Source organism: Talpa occidentalis, unplaced genomic scaffold, assembly GCF_014898055.3.
Source record: "Talpa occidentalis isolate TD23 unplaced genomic scaffold, MPIMG_talOcc4v2.1 talOcc4.16, whole genome shotgun sequence".
Classification (NCBI taxonomy): Eukaryota; Metazoa; Chordata; class Mammalia; order Eulipotyphla; family Talpidae; genus Talpa; species Talpa occidentalis.
The window spans coordinates 79,584,505-79,598,300 of record NW_023601653.1 but is presented as its reverse complement, the minus strand read 5'-3'; positions in this window follow the sequence as shown (position 1 = coordinate 79,598,300).

The window sequence follows — 13,796 nt, the reverse complement described above, 5'->3', positions numbered from 1 at the left end:
CCCCACCGCCCTTTGGCAGAAAAGGGGAACACGGTTGTATTCTGTGAATTCATTCACTTAGGAGAACATTCCTTAATGATTCACAATCCCAAAGGTTGTCAAGATTGCTCTTCTGCCTCTGGCATGCCGCTCTGCTTCAGCCATCCAAGTTGGAGATGAAAATTCTTTTCAAAGAGAATTCAGAAAAGTTTCCACCCCAGCTTCCCTGCCAGACATGTTTCTTCTCTCCACTACAGACACTCCCTGGCGGCCTAAGACTTAGGACTGGGCGCTCATCTCTACTCTACACTTAACACTACACCTGAGCAGCTGTGGTCAGGGCCCACCCCTGTCCTTCTCAGCCCTCGGAGCTGGTTTTCTCAAACCCCCCAGCACCAGACACAGTCCCCACTCCTTTCAGTCCCAGAGACAGGATGTCGAACGAAGGGTTCTCCTCCGTCCCTAGCTCCTGACCGCTCCTCCGCAGCCAGTCCTCCCAAGACAAAGAAGCTGGGGCCCAGGAGTCTGGTTTCTGTGACTCCACCCTCTCCACACCCACGTCACCCCTTGGAGAAGGGGCATTTCAGAGTTTCCTGCGTGTTTGCAGAGAGGCCTGTTGAGCCATAGAGAGAATATGGCAGATGGTAAAAGGAATCTTGCTAACCCCCCATCAGAATCCAAAACAGACACAGCAGGGCACCGTGAGAGCCTGGCGCTCCCTCGAAGGGCAGAGAGAGCAGCTACTCTGGCTGCCCTGACCATCTGCAGTAATTGCCGCCGCCGCCACCCTCGCAATAATAACCCCTGAACCTCTGACAGCCCTTTTCATCTGAAAGATCTCAAAGCACTCAGCCGCCAGGTGCTCATTAAGCCCTCTTGGATGAGGTTGGACTGACGGGTCTGAGCCCTCGCTACAGACGGTCAAGGTCAGGGGTGACTCAGAGAACCCAGGGAGCCAAGCGTTGCGGAGGAGGGGGGCCCATCAGCTTCCTACACGTGGGAAAATGAGCGGTGCTGGCCCAGGTCTGGGTCCCGACTCCAGGGGAATGAGAAGGAGGCTCGCGCCTACCAGCAGGCTACATGCAGGGTCATGCAGAATTAATCCACCACGGAGCTCATCTACCCCAAATACCAGACAGGTCTGCTTACTCCCCAAGAACTGGGCAGTGAGGGGGAGTCAGCACAGGCAAGGGTGAGTTTGGGAGAAAGGAATAGAAATTAAAGAAACATCTGCTCTTAAAAGAGATGGATAATAGCTGAGAAAACAGTCCTTAATCAGGCGGGGGTCTGAGGAGGATGGTTCTGGGAAATTCAAGGCCTAGGAGTGACACTGAGTGACCAAGCAGGGCAGAGTTTCTCTTTGTGTCCCTGGGTATCAAAGACGCAAAATCGATTTGCCCACGAAAGTGGCCTCAGCGCAAAGCCTGAACTCAGACTGCAGTGGGCAGCTGCCATCCACCATGCTGCACGCCTCTGTGTAGATAGCAGTGTGATTTCTCTTCACCACCAGCCCTGCAGTTCTGCCTCATGTTCGAGCCTCCATAATACCCTGGAGCTCCCTGGATCAAATAAGTGAGAACATCCCAACTTGCCTCCCCCAGTTCCGCAGAGATCACTACACTGGAATGGATCCAAAATCACTTTGAATGACTCTCTCATAGAGACCACAAAACCTGCCTTTAGGAAAATGGACCACAAACTAATTTCATGACCATTCGGATGGAGCTTTAGACACGCTCAGAAAGTCATGCATTCCTCTTACCCCGCTTTGCTACTACAACTGCAACCACAATCAAGGTTTCAAGGGCTTTTGCATTTGTGTTTTTGAATAGAGTCAAAATATATTTTTGAAAATATATTTTAAAATAATGGCATTTGGGGTAACAATTAGAAAAATGCAAAAATGCACACTGCATAGCTATTCTGCTCTCTTTAAGACAACCTAAAGTCAAATCCCCACTGATTCACCTGGTGGCAACTGCTGGAATTTCAGGTACAAGTACCTTCAAAAAAAAAAAACTCCCTTTGGTGTGCTAACTAACTTTCATGCCCCAAAGCTAAAAGGAGACAGTAGAGTCCCTTACTGACCTGACCTTTGGACTCTGGAGGAAGGTGATACCCTGAATATCAAATTTTGAGAACCAATGACTTAGAAAAACAGTCCTTGAAGGAAATGATGGAGTCAGGTGACAGTGCCCAGCTTGCCTCTGGAAACCAAACCCAGGAATCCCCAATAAATACAAAGATTCCCAGACTAGTTGTCCTGCTTCTAAAGATTTCTATCTCTCCAAAACCGTGCAATCAGAAGAAATACTAGATGTATACTCTCTTTTTATGTAATATACTCCTCAAGGTCATTTTTTATTTCCTCTGGCCCTAAAAAGTACCTGTCCCCCACCCTCCAACCTCAAGTGGAAAAAGTCAAAGGTATCCATTTGCTCAGAAATTGGGGGTTCCCACCCCCAACCTCCAAGTGGTAAGGAAGACAGGGGAAAGACACTCATTAGCAAGTTGCAGGTGGTGTTACCAGGGTATTATTTATTATTTGTTGGCTGCCAAGGCTTCCCTGAGCCTGCAAAGACAGAGCCATTGCCTCAGGGGCTGCAAAGTCTGAGACAGACAAACAACACACAACCAGGCGTGAAATCCACCCCACTAAGGAGCTGGGGCAGCCTCAGGGATTGGAGCCACACTTCTCTCGGGGGAGTCCTCTGGTTCCTGAAAGTCTTGGGGAAGATACAAATGTGAGGTGAGATCCCAGATCAGAAAGGAGCAGGTTCCAGAGGACAGAGAGGGGCTCCAGAGACAGGAGCCCAGGCACAGGTTGAGGCAAGAGGTCTTAGAACGGTGTGAGAGGTAGGAGGAAATGAGATCAGGGTTACAGGCTGGGACAGCAGGCAGAGGAGGCGGGTTGGGGGGAGAGGCGTTGCTGAATGGATGGGGGAGGCCAAGAGATGTCATCAGCTGTTGCGTGGGGGAGCACTGATGCCAAAACACAAGTTGTGGCAAGAATGAACTGCCAGAGGTATTGAATGATTGGGAGTTTAACCAGAGGGGAAGAGGGGCTTGGTCATCTATAACACCCTGTTCTGAGATGCTCCATGACTGGTCTGTTCCCAGCATGCGGCAGACTGCGGTGGGAAGGGCCAGCATAATGCATTGCAGGACTCTTCAACATTTAGTCCTACAGAGGGCCTCCCTGGTGACACAAGGGGTTAAGTCTCAGCACCACGAAGCTATCACCAGCCACTGTAGCACAAGTTCAATCCCAGGCAGGGAGCTACCCACATGGCACAGCAGACCTCTCCTGTCTTGCCCACCTGCTGCTCCCCTCAGCAGTGGATTTCAGTTGATCCGTCTGTTCTGCTCCCCACTCTGTCTCTGGTGAATCCTCTCACCGCCCCCCCATCTCTGGCCTGCACCCCAGCTCTTGTATGCGTAAATAAATAAATCTTAAAAGAAAACAACATTTAGTCCTACGGCCCTTTGCTGGGTGGAACCCAACCACCTCAGAGAGTGGCGAAAGCTTTAAGTCTTGCCATGATCCCCTTCCCTAAGAAAGCAACTTGAGAGCTCACTGCCCCGTAGGAGTTCTGGATTCTCAGCTCTCTGGTCCATCTTCTCGGTCTGTCCTCATCCTCTCTTGCAGACCTCACTCCAAACCAGTGTTTGGAGATTTGGCTGGGAAGAGTGTTCCTAGCTAACCAGAGATCACTGCAGCCCCAGAAAAGTGCTTCCCAATTTTTTCTAAGTGTGCAGATTCAAAGGGTATATATGTGAAAGGGAGAAAGAAGTGGGGACTCCATCTAGTCAACCCTGGAAACTGGCGTGGTGAGTGATGGCGGAACCACACTTGGCTCTCACCCGACACAGGGCCTGGGAAGAGGACAGCGCGGACTCAGACCGCGGGAGCAGCCACATCATGCTTCCTGGCCTAGAAGACCTTTGTCAAGTTCAACCTCAGCACCTCCAGCTTTCAATGATCTCTTTTCCTCTTATTTAGAAAGGAATAAGCAAGCACCCTTCTCCCTTGCCAAGGCACCCCTAAAACTAGTTGCCAAAGCCCTGAGCCTGGTCCTCAAGACCCTGACCCTCTTTCAAACATAGCTCTCCCAGAAAGCCTGGCTGGCTGCAGCCTGGGAGGACACGGAAGACAGAAACCCCCCAGCTCTATTTATATTTCTCCTCCCAAACATGTACCCATGCCTCAACATCCTTGGAGGGCTCACCCCACAAAAACAACTTACTGTAAGCAAGCCCCACGAGACAGTTCTCTCCTGCTCTTCATGCCCAAGCAGATGGCCAAATAGCGGCCTCTTGCTTTAGGGTCACTAAGCCTGTCTGGAGCGGCAAGGCAACTTTCTAAAGTCTGTCTCTAAAGTGACTCCAGGAGACTTAAGTCAGGACATCTCCCCCGCAGGGACAGCTGCAAGGTCCCTGCAGAGATGGAGCTGACCTCTCCTCCTGTGTATCCCCCAACGGCAGTGAACGGAATGTCTTTTACTCCCAGCTTCGTCCAAACTATCAAACCCCTTATGTGGGGAAAGAAACACCCAAGACAATGCAGGATAATCTCTCTGTAAGGTCCCACTGCCACCCCAAATTGTGAATCCCTATACTTCATGAACATTGGGAACGGAGAAAAATGGCATAGACAATCCAAATATTTATTTGTGTTATTTAAGCAGCCGTTAGATTGCTTTTCTTTAACACATGCTTGCTTACAGCTGTGTAGAAGAAGTGAGCTTAAGGGATTTTAAAATCCCTGCAAAGATGTCCTTGAATGCAATTAAATAATTGGCTATATTTAAAAGGTGCATTTCCTAACTAAGTCTCCCAGCCCCTGCACAGGGAGAAACCCAGACTTCCCAGGCATCCACCAGGGGGCCAGCTGCCAGGGGCTGAGGAAAAGGAGGCATTAGTACTAACGCAGCAGCCTCTGGGGGCACTTGAGGGTCTAATATGCTAGTAGTGGAATCAATTCGGTCCTTCAACTGGTTTTCAATTTGACTAATTCACAGAAGGGAGAAGGCCACCAGGCCTGGCACGGTGGAAAACCTCCTAATAGCAATGGGGGTCTCTTAACCCTGGGATCCCTTATACTGGTTGACTTTAAAAGCCCAGAATCCATTCTCTTTTTTGAGCTATATTATAGGAGAGTCTGTCCTGAGGCAGCAGGATTGGCAGGAGATGACTCTTCTGTTTGCTCAGAGTCTTGAATCTTCTCTCCTAGGGGAGCCAGATCCAATATCGAGTAGGTGAGGGCTGCAGTGTTATTTTACAAACAAGCCCTCCCTATATCAATGCCACTTACTGTACTGGAAGCTGGTATTAAGTGAACCGCTAGTGTAGTGCATCAAGGGCTTATTGAATATTGATTCCCATTTACGTGACAGCAAAATGGCCTAAGAAATCTTCTCTGGATGCCTCAGCCCCTTGATAAAGAGGGTGTTAGTTTTGTTTTATGAAGCCGGGACCCAGGCCAGTCACATCTTATAGCTCCACTTACTTTTATTTAATAAAAACAAGAGATGGTATGAGTAAGGGGGGGGGGAGTGGGTTGTGTCGTGTTGTTTTTCAAGAGGATTCGATTTGTTAGCAAAGCAAGAAGAACAGAAGTTAGACTTCACGAAGGATTTTGCATCAACTTGTGGGGCCAGGAAGTCACTAGAGAAATCCTAAAATGGGCAACCCCCAGTGCAGATACAGATCTTTCTTCTAAGAAAAGATCCTTACCTGGGGGGTAAGGAAAAGGGATTTTGCTGGCAGCAAATACTTTATCAACAAACAATGGAAAAGAGGCTTTTGACGGAGGACTGCTTTTGGTAAAAGGAGTTGAATTCCAGTCTCTTTTGGGGGAGCAGGGGTCCAGCAGTTGTCACATCTTCCCCATAATTCAGATCTCCCCCAGACAAGCCCTTAAACCATATGGGAATTCCTCCTATTCTCCACATTTTCCTGAAGCGATTACACTAGCTCTCCTAGCCCAGCCCCAGTCTCTAGCAGAGGGAAAAAACATTAATACTAAACCTCCGTTCCACGCACCCATTTCTTCAAAATGTTTCCCCTGGAAAATAAGCTACAATATTTTTGTGGAAAGAAACTGACAGCTCCATCCCAGAGCAAAGAGGGAGGGGGCGGGGGAGGGGGCATGGAGAACAGGGGAGAAGGCCAGAAGGCGATTCACACCCGGGACCCCAATCCCCACCCCATCACCCTCAACACTTAAGGTTGGACACATGACGAGACTTCTCTGTACGGAGGACCACAGAAGCCATTTTCCTCCAGCCCAACTAGACAGGGAACAGAGGCAGGAGGATGCCGAAATTGGAGACGTGGCAAGGGGTGGGGGGGCTGGCTAGAGGAGCTGGTGAATGACCACAAATCGGCCGGCCTGCCAAGAGCCACTGACCCCGTTTTAATATCCCAGAGGTTGGAAGCAAGAGCAGAAATCACAGGCTCCAGAAAAAACAATCTTTGAAAGAAAATTGCCTGTCGCGGCCAGAGATATATGAAAGTGCAGTTACAGTCGGGGGGAGTGACTGTAAAACCACACCTGGTTATTGCACTGACTGCCTGACACCATCATGCTTTTGCACTCCCAACAGTTTTGTTTGGAAGGAGAAGATCCCTATGGACTTGGGTAAGATGGTGTGGGATGAAATAAGTGGGAGAGAAGGGGGCCTGTCTGTGAGACTGGGGCTGCAGTGGGGGACAGGATTGCTGGGAGGTGCAAGAGGGGGATACTGGGCCTAGAGGTCAAGTTCCACAGGAGCAGGGGACAAGAAGAGGCAGAAAGTTCTGGCCGTGAAGCCTCACGCCTGCAGCTTCTGCAAATGAATTCCCCACCTCTGTTCTGATAGTCTTTGTTGGGCTTTTGTCTTGTCTCTGCTTTTCCATCTGACTTTATCTTTCTTCTTTCATTAACCTTTTCACTTCCCCCCTCTCCCTTGTCTATCTTTGTATCTTTAGCTTTCTGCTGCTGCCTGGTTTTCATTATCTATTCCTCGAACCAGCTTTGTATCTCTGCTTCCATCGTCTCTGTCTCTCTTGTTATCCTTCTATGTTTCTTATAGCCAAGCTATGTCCATCCACTCGGGCACCATTCTTTCTCTCCCTGAATCTCTCTACTGGAAAGTAGCCAGAGAGCAGGGAGACGGAATGCTAAAGAAAATGGTTAACTACCTGACATTAAGCATTTGCATAGTGTCAAGGTCTCACTAAACAAATATTTTCTTATTAAATCCTTTCAACTAGTCTGAGAGGTAGGTCTTATTATCCTGATTTTACAGATGGGGAAACAAGATCAAAGAGTCTAACTAATGTATCACCAAGTAGCAGAGCCAGGATTTAAACCCAGGCCTGCTGGTTTCAAATGTCCAAACCTTAACACTTAATAGGCAAGAAAAACCAGAGAGAAAAGCAGAAAAATGGTAAGAGAGCAAGTAGATACCCTGGAGAAAACTCTGGAGACAGGAGCAGCTAAGTATTGCAGACCAAACAGTGGGAACAACTAGATGTCAGTCTTACCGGCCTGTCTTCAGACCTCATGGATCAATTACTAGATCTGTCAAGATCATCAGCCCTGTCTTTACTTGAAAGTTGGATGTAAGGAAAAAGAGAACTGCCTGCTCCAAGTGGAGCATCATTCCCCAGTCTTTTCTAAGCCTCCCAAACCTCCTAAAGTCAATCCTTTCCGGTTGAGCTGTCAAAATCCCTTGTGGGAAAAGACTGGCTCCTTGTGGCTTGGGATGACACAATCTCCACGGCCAGAGACACCTGTTCATTTCTTATCTACAAAATATACCATGAACGTCATATTGGATCACAAAATGCTCAGGCTGGAAGACAGATTTTTAAAATCTATCTCTAATAAATATCTTTCCTTTTAAAACTAGTCTTCTCCATGGCTCCTTCTTCTACCTGACACTTTCCCCATTCATAATTTTCCTGTCTGTCTCTCCTACTAGAAGTGAGCTGAATCTTTGTTGAAATACAGGAACCATCCAATTCTAGTCTTCTAGCTCCCATGAGGGCCTGGCGTGTGCTATGGAGCGTGAGATGGGATCTCTGTTATCTAGGCGTCATTACAAATGGAATAATTGGTCATAAAAATTATGCAGCCTCTTGGAAAAGAAATAACACACACTCATTATAGATCCTTCAGATAGCTTTTCCGGGCTAAAATTTCATGTCTTTTTGATATCCCAGTCATCACCAATATCCCCCCACCTCCAATAGCCAAACCATTGAGTCTTGTCTAGAAAGAAACCCAAGTCAGAATACAGACTCAAAGCCACAGCCTCAGCAAGAAGTTTTGCTAAACTGAACCTGCAGGACTTGACCTAGAAATTGAGCTTCTAAAAAAATTGTCGATCCCTCCTCTGCAAATCAGTCAACATCTTAGATACTTTTTTAAGTAGAAAGATGGATTCCTTTCAGTTCCCACCTCATCAACCAGGCTGTACTGATATCAGTATGAAGTGAGATCCAGAGAAAGGAGGTAGGGATCCTCGCCTGCAGGGGCCTTCAGCCTGAGGGAGAACATGGACATGCATAGGACTCTGAGATACTGAACCAGATGCTAGAGGAGCAGTTCAAAGAATTGGCACAAAATATAAGAGTGAGGTGTCCTGGCAATAAATGAAATGGTCAACCCCAGGCCACCTTTCAGAGAAGAGAGAAGTGAGGGCTGTTTTTTCTGAGTGACTGGACCACTGGACACTCACTAGCTACACTCTGAAAGGCCTGGCTCCCCTCCTGGCCCCTGACCACCAGACCCAGGCCTTGCCCCACCACTGCCAGTCACGAAATAACCCTCAAGAACTCCATTACAGCAGGTGCAAATTCCAAGGGCTCTACTTCAAAGGGTAAATTCTTCTGGAGATGACAAGAGATACACAGGAGGTCTTCAGCTATCATCTGAAAGCCTCTAGTCCAGAAATCACCACTGGAAAACGAGAAAAACTCTTCTCCACCAAAAGAACAAAATCCAGAGACTCAAGGGCCCTCCAAACTGTGAGAAAGACTCTAAGTATTCTTCTCCCATGACTCTGGGGAAAAACTTGTCATTTACACTAATTTCTCATTCAACAAACCACGTTTTCTTCCCAGTGCCCCCCACCACTTTGCTCTTCAGTTTCTTTATAACCCTTCATGCCTTAAAGAACAGCAAGACCAGTGGACCCTGATCTCCTCTCCTGGAGATAACCAGAGCGGGCAAGGCACTGCCCTAAGGAATTTCTAACTCCCACCTTGTACTTCCAGACAGCACAGCTTCCTGCCCTAGGAAGCTGCAGAGCAAGGGCTGAGGTTACCCACTCCCTTTGATTCCCAAAGGGAGAAGGAATCAAAAAAGAGGGAGGCTGGCGATGAGCCAAGCAGACTCAGAGGCGGGCTCCCAGTGTTCCCAGTTGCGGACTCAACATCTTGGAGTGAGAAAAGAATGAGAGGAGGTGATCGCTGTGTGTAGAACAGGTTTGACTCCCACATCCTGTCTCTACGCTGGCCTTCTCCTTGCTCCCGCCTGGTGCGGTGAGGAAGAAAAGGAGAATTACACCAGCTGCTCAGTCATTCCCAGGCTCACTCAAGCCTCCTACAAAATCTGAATCAACACCAGCAATGGAGACAGAAACCAGGAAGTTATTTTGAGACCAGGAGCTCTGCTTACCCCAGGATTTTGGTGACAAATGTCTGCTTGAGGACAAGCGCTTAATTCTGGGGGAACCCCACCAGCTGACCTCAAAGTGCATTTGAGGGAACTTTGCCCCTGTCCTGACTTAACACAAGGCAGACAGCCTGGGAGGCACTTGTTTCTGTAAGCCCCATGCCTTCACCTTGAGACCACTGATGCCTGTTCCCTCTTGGCATTAGAGAGTCAGTTCCCAGCTTTCTAGGCAATTCTGTTAGGGACTCATAAATTCAAAGGACACAAAATACGCTGCTACCCCTATTCATAAATAGCCACACAGTCTGAATCTAGTCTAAAGGCGTTACTTAGACAGGTTTGCTCAGGCACACCTGCAGTGGAAGCCATCCGTCACCCCCACCCCACGGCAGTGCTTCTCTGACTTCATGTGCCTGTCAATAATCTGGGCATCTTGCTAACATGCAGTTTATGGTTCAGGTCTGCGGTGGAGCCTCAGGTTCCGCATTTCTAACTAGTTCCTGAATGATGCTAATGCGACTAGAGGCCAGTCCACCCTGGGAGTGTCAAGGATGAAGAACAGAGCAGACAAAGCCTGAATGGATTGAGGTTGCCTCCAGGTTCAAAGGGAGCTAAGTAAAACACAAAGATAAAGAGGCTGAACAGGAAAGAGCAACCAGGTAGAATATGACAGGGAGCTGGGGCACCTTAGAACTTTGGAGGGGGGGGGGTAACTTCAGGGAGGTAGAGTGTGGAACAGAATATGAAGGCACAGGCCAACCAGGCTGAGGGTAACGTGAGGAAGGGCAACACATTCAGGTACCAGGTGGGAAGAAGGGCCTTCCACCAGGGCATGGGCCCAGAACTGCCTGTCAGGGCCGCAAAGGATAGGAGCTCACTGAGCTGTGTCTAGGAGCCTGTGGAGAAAATTGAGTCTGAGAACTCAATTGAAATTGAGTCTGAGAACCTGAGATTTAACAGAAGTAGAGCTCTGCTGTCAGAATGGGGCTCTGAGACACTGAATCAGGGCTGGTGGAGGCTGCTGGGGTTGGCAGGAAGTCCAGGAGCTGTTGCTTCATGGGTGCTGGGTTTCAGTTTCAGAAAATGAAAAAGTTCTGGAGATGGATGTGGTGATCGCGCCACAACAATGTGAATGTGCTTCATGCTGCTGAATTATTTACTTAAAACACAGTTAAGATGGGCCTCTCCGGTGGCGCAGCGGTTGAGCACTGGGTTGCGAAGCTGCCCACAGCCTCCACAGCGCCGGTTCGATCCCCGGCTGCTCCCCGGCCACCAGAGGAGGGTCCCACATGGCGCACAGACCTCTCCTGCCGCCCGCTGCTCCCCTCAGCAGTGTACTTCGGTCCTTCTGCCTGCTCTGCTCCCCGCTCTGGCTCTGGTGAATTCTCTCACCCTCCCGCGCTTCTGACTGTACCCAGTGCTTGTATAAATAAATAAATAAATCTTAAAAAAAAAAAAAAAAACAGTTAATATGCGGGCCTCCCTGGGGGCGCAAGGGGTTAAGCACAGCACTATGAAGCAATCCACAGCCTCTGCAGCACAAGTTCGATCCCTGGCTGGCCAGGGAGCTACCCACATGGCGCAGCAGACCTCTCCTGTCTTGCCTGATGCTCCCCTCAGCAGTGTACTCCAGTCAATCTGCCTGTTCTGTCCCTCACTCTGTCTCTGGTGAATCCTCTCAACCCCCACATCTCTGGCCTGTACCCCAGCTCTTGTATGCATAAATAAATAAATCTTAAAAAAAAAAACATTTAAGATGCTCAGTTTTATGTTTTGTCTATTTTACCACAATAAAAATAACTCACAGTGGAGGCAGAGGCCATACAAACATGGCACCACTGTCGAAATATGACTAAGTATCTAACAGTGACTAAGAACCAACCCTGTCTTGGGCGGAGGAGATACTGGGAGAAAATGGACCTTCTGAAGTCAAAATCAAATCTGGAGACAGCCCTCCATCCCCTTCACTTCACTCTTCTACAGTAAGACAGGTTGCTTATGTTTCTAAGGATTTGAAAGAAAAACAACCACATTATAAATGAGTTTCTGTCATGCCTTTGAACTTGACCTGCTCATCTTGAGTCACTAGGCTGCCCCACGGGTGCCATGAGCGCTCTCCTCGCTCAGCAGCCAGCAGACAAAAGAACCGGGCTCACCGTGAGGAAAGGCAGACACTTAAAATGCCCAAACAGAGTCCTCGGGACCATGCAGCTGTTTTCTGGCTCCAAAAGGGATGGGGGAGGAAGCAGTTGAACTGAAGTGGTAGAGAATGAAAACAACCGATGACTAGAACCTACCAACCACCAAAGTTGAAAACATTCCCAAGAAGAAAATACAGATGACCCCAAGTGTTCAGTACAGCAAAGAAGCAGCTCCCCTAAAGTCAGAGGAAGATGCAGACTCAAAATGAGCAGGAAAGCAGAAAGTGCATGGCGGAGCCAGACAAGGAGCTACCACGACAGATGTCAGCACAATGCAGAGAACTTTCCACCGGGCTCAGGCTGTGAAGATGTAGAACTGCCTGAATCGGGTGAATAACGATGACCTCCTCATACTAGACAACTGGACTGTTCCTGACAGGATGGTGGGGACTGAGATGGAAGTTGGAGAAAGCAAAAACATTGTTTGGTCAGCCCGAAGGCTGGTAGAGCAGAAAGGAGAAGTCAGCAGTCGCCCTGACACCCGTTATGCTGATCCCTCAACTGGGAAGACGGCTGACTGCTGCCCCATGGCAACCCTGTCGTCAGGTGAGCCCAGACAACCAGGGCTCCAGGGAGCTGCCTTCCCATCCCCATCCAGGAAAGTTCTCTGCCCCTGAGCAGTTTCTGCCCTTGCTCTCTGCCTCCACCCTCTTTGGTAATGGGGTGAATCCAGCAGCTGCTCTTAAGTCATTAATAGGGATGGCTCTTGATGATCTCTTCTGACTCAGCCTCATCAGACTCTTAATTTCTCTTTGGAAATCCATCATCTAGGATCAAGCGTCACTACCGCTCTCCCATGTAATCCTCCGGCTCCTCCCGGGTCATCATAGTGAGTCCCCTGTCTCCAGCGATAAAGCAAAGGAACTGCACTGTAATTGCACTTTAATTGGGGGTCGGGGGGGGTGCTTCTCCTAACAGTGTTCCCTTACCTTGATGGCCAAAGGCTCCTTTCTGAAGTCTGCCCTCAACCCCACTATACCACATAGAGTGTTTGTTTTAGTCAAGGGAGTTTTTTTTAAGGACATGAATCTCATTGGTTACAGAGATCAAAGAATCACCGTCTAGAAATAATGAGTAAATAGAAAAGAGACTAAAGGTTGATGCAATTCATAATTATTTTAAATTATCTGCTGAGTTGTTCTACTTATAGGAGAAAAAGGGAATCATTATCACTGTCTGATATTCACAAAGATTTTAGAGAACCCTTTCACACCCAGGATTTCAACCAATCTTCACAAAAAGCCAAGCATTGGGGAAAGTGGGCATTATGATGATACTCATTGAAAAAGCAAAAGGATCAATGAGTAAATTGCAGTGCAGAGAATGACCTTAACTGAGGGAGTAACTAAGATCAGGCATTGAGCAGGAATGTGAGACATTTGCTATCTGCAGGAACTGTGAGACACTGGAACTCTCTACTGTGGGAATGTGAGTCAATCCAACAACTTATCACAGCTGAGGGGACGGTGAAGAAAGCTGGGGGCCGGGGGCTTCATTGTCAAGTTGTACCAAAATCACTGCGTGATGGGTAGTTTGCGCTCCCCTAATTGCTCTGTGCACCCTCAGAACCAACCTGAGAGCCTAGTACTTAGGGGAAGGAGACAGGAACTAGGGCAAGCAAGACAAAGGTCTACCCAAGGAGGAGAAACATGCATGGGGTGGACACAGGAGCAAGAAAGCCAGGGGGCCAGCAGGACCCCAATGGAACCAGAATTGGAGCAGGGTCACAGGGGAAAGCAAAGGGTAAGAGGCACAGTGGGTGCCTCCTGCCGGAGGAGTCCCCTTCTCAGGGTCCTGTGAGTCAGGATCCATGTTAGGTGGTGAGGATTTGACGGCCAAGAACCGAGCCCCGCCAGACAAGCAGGAGACAGGTATTTTTTCAGCAAACATCCCATAGGGAATCTCTGAGAATGGAGGAGCCAGCTTTGGCAGTGGCCTTCCTCTGAAGT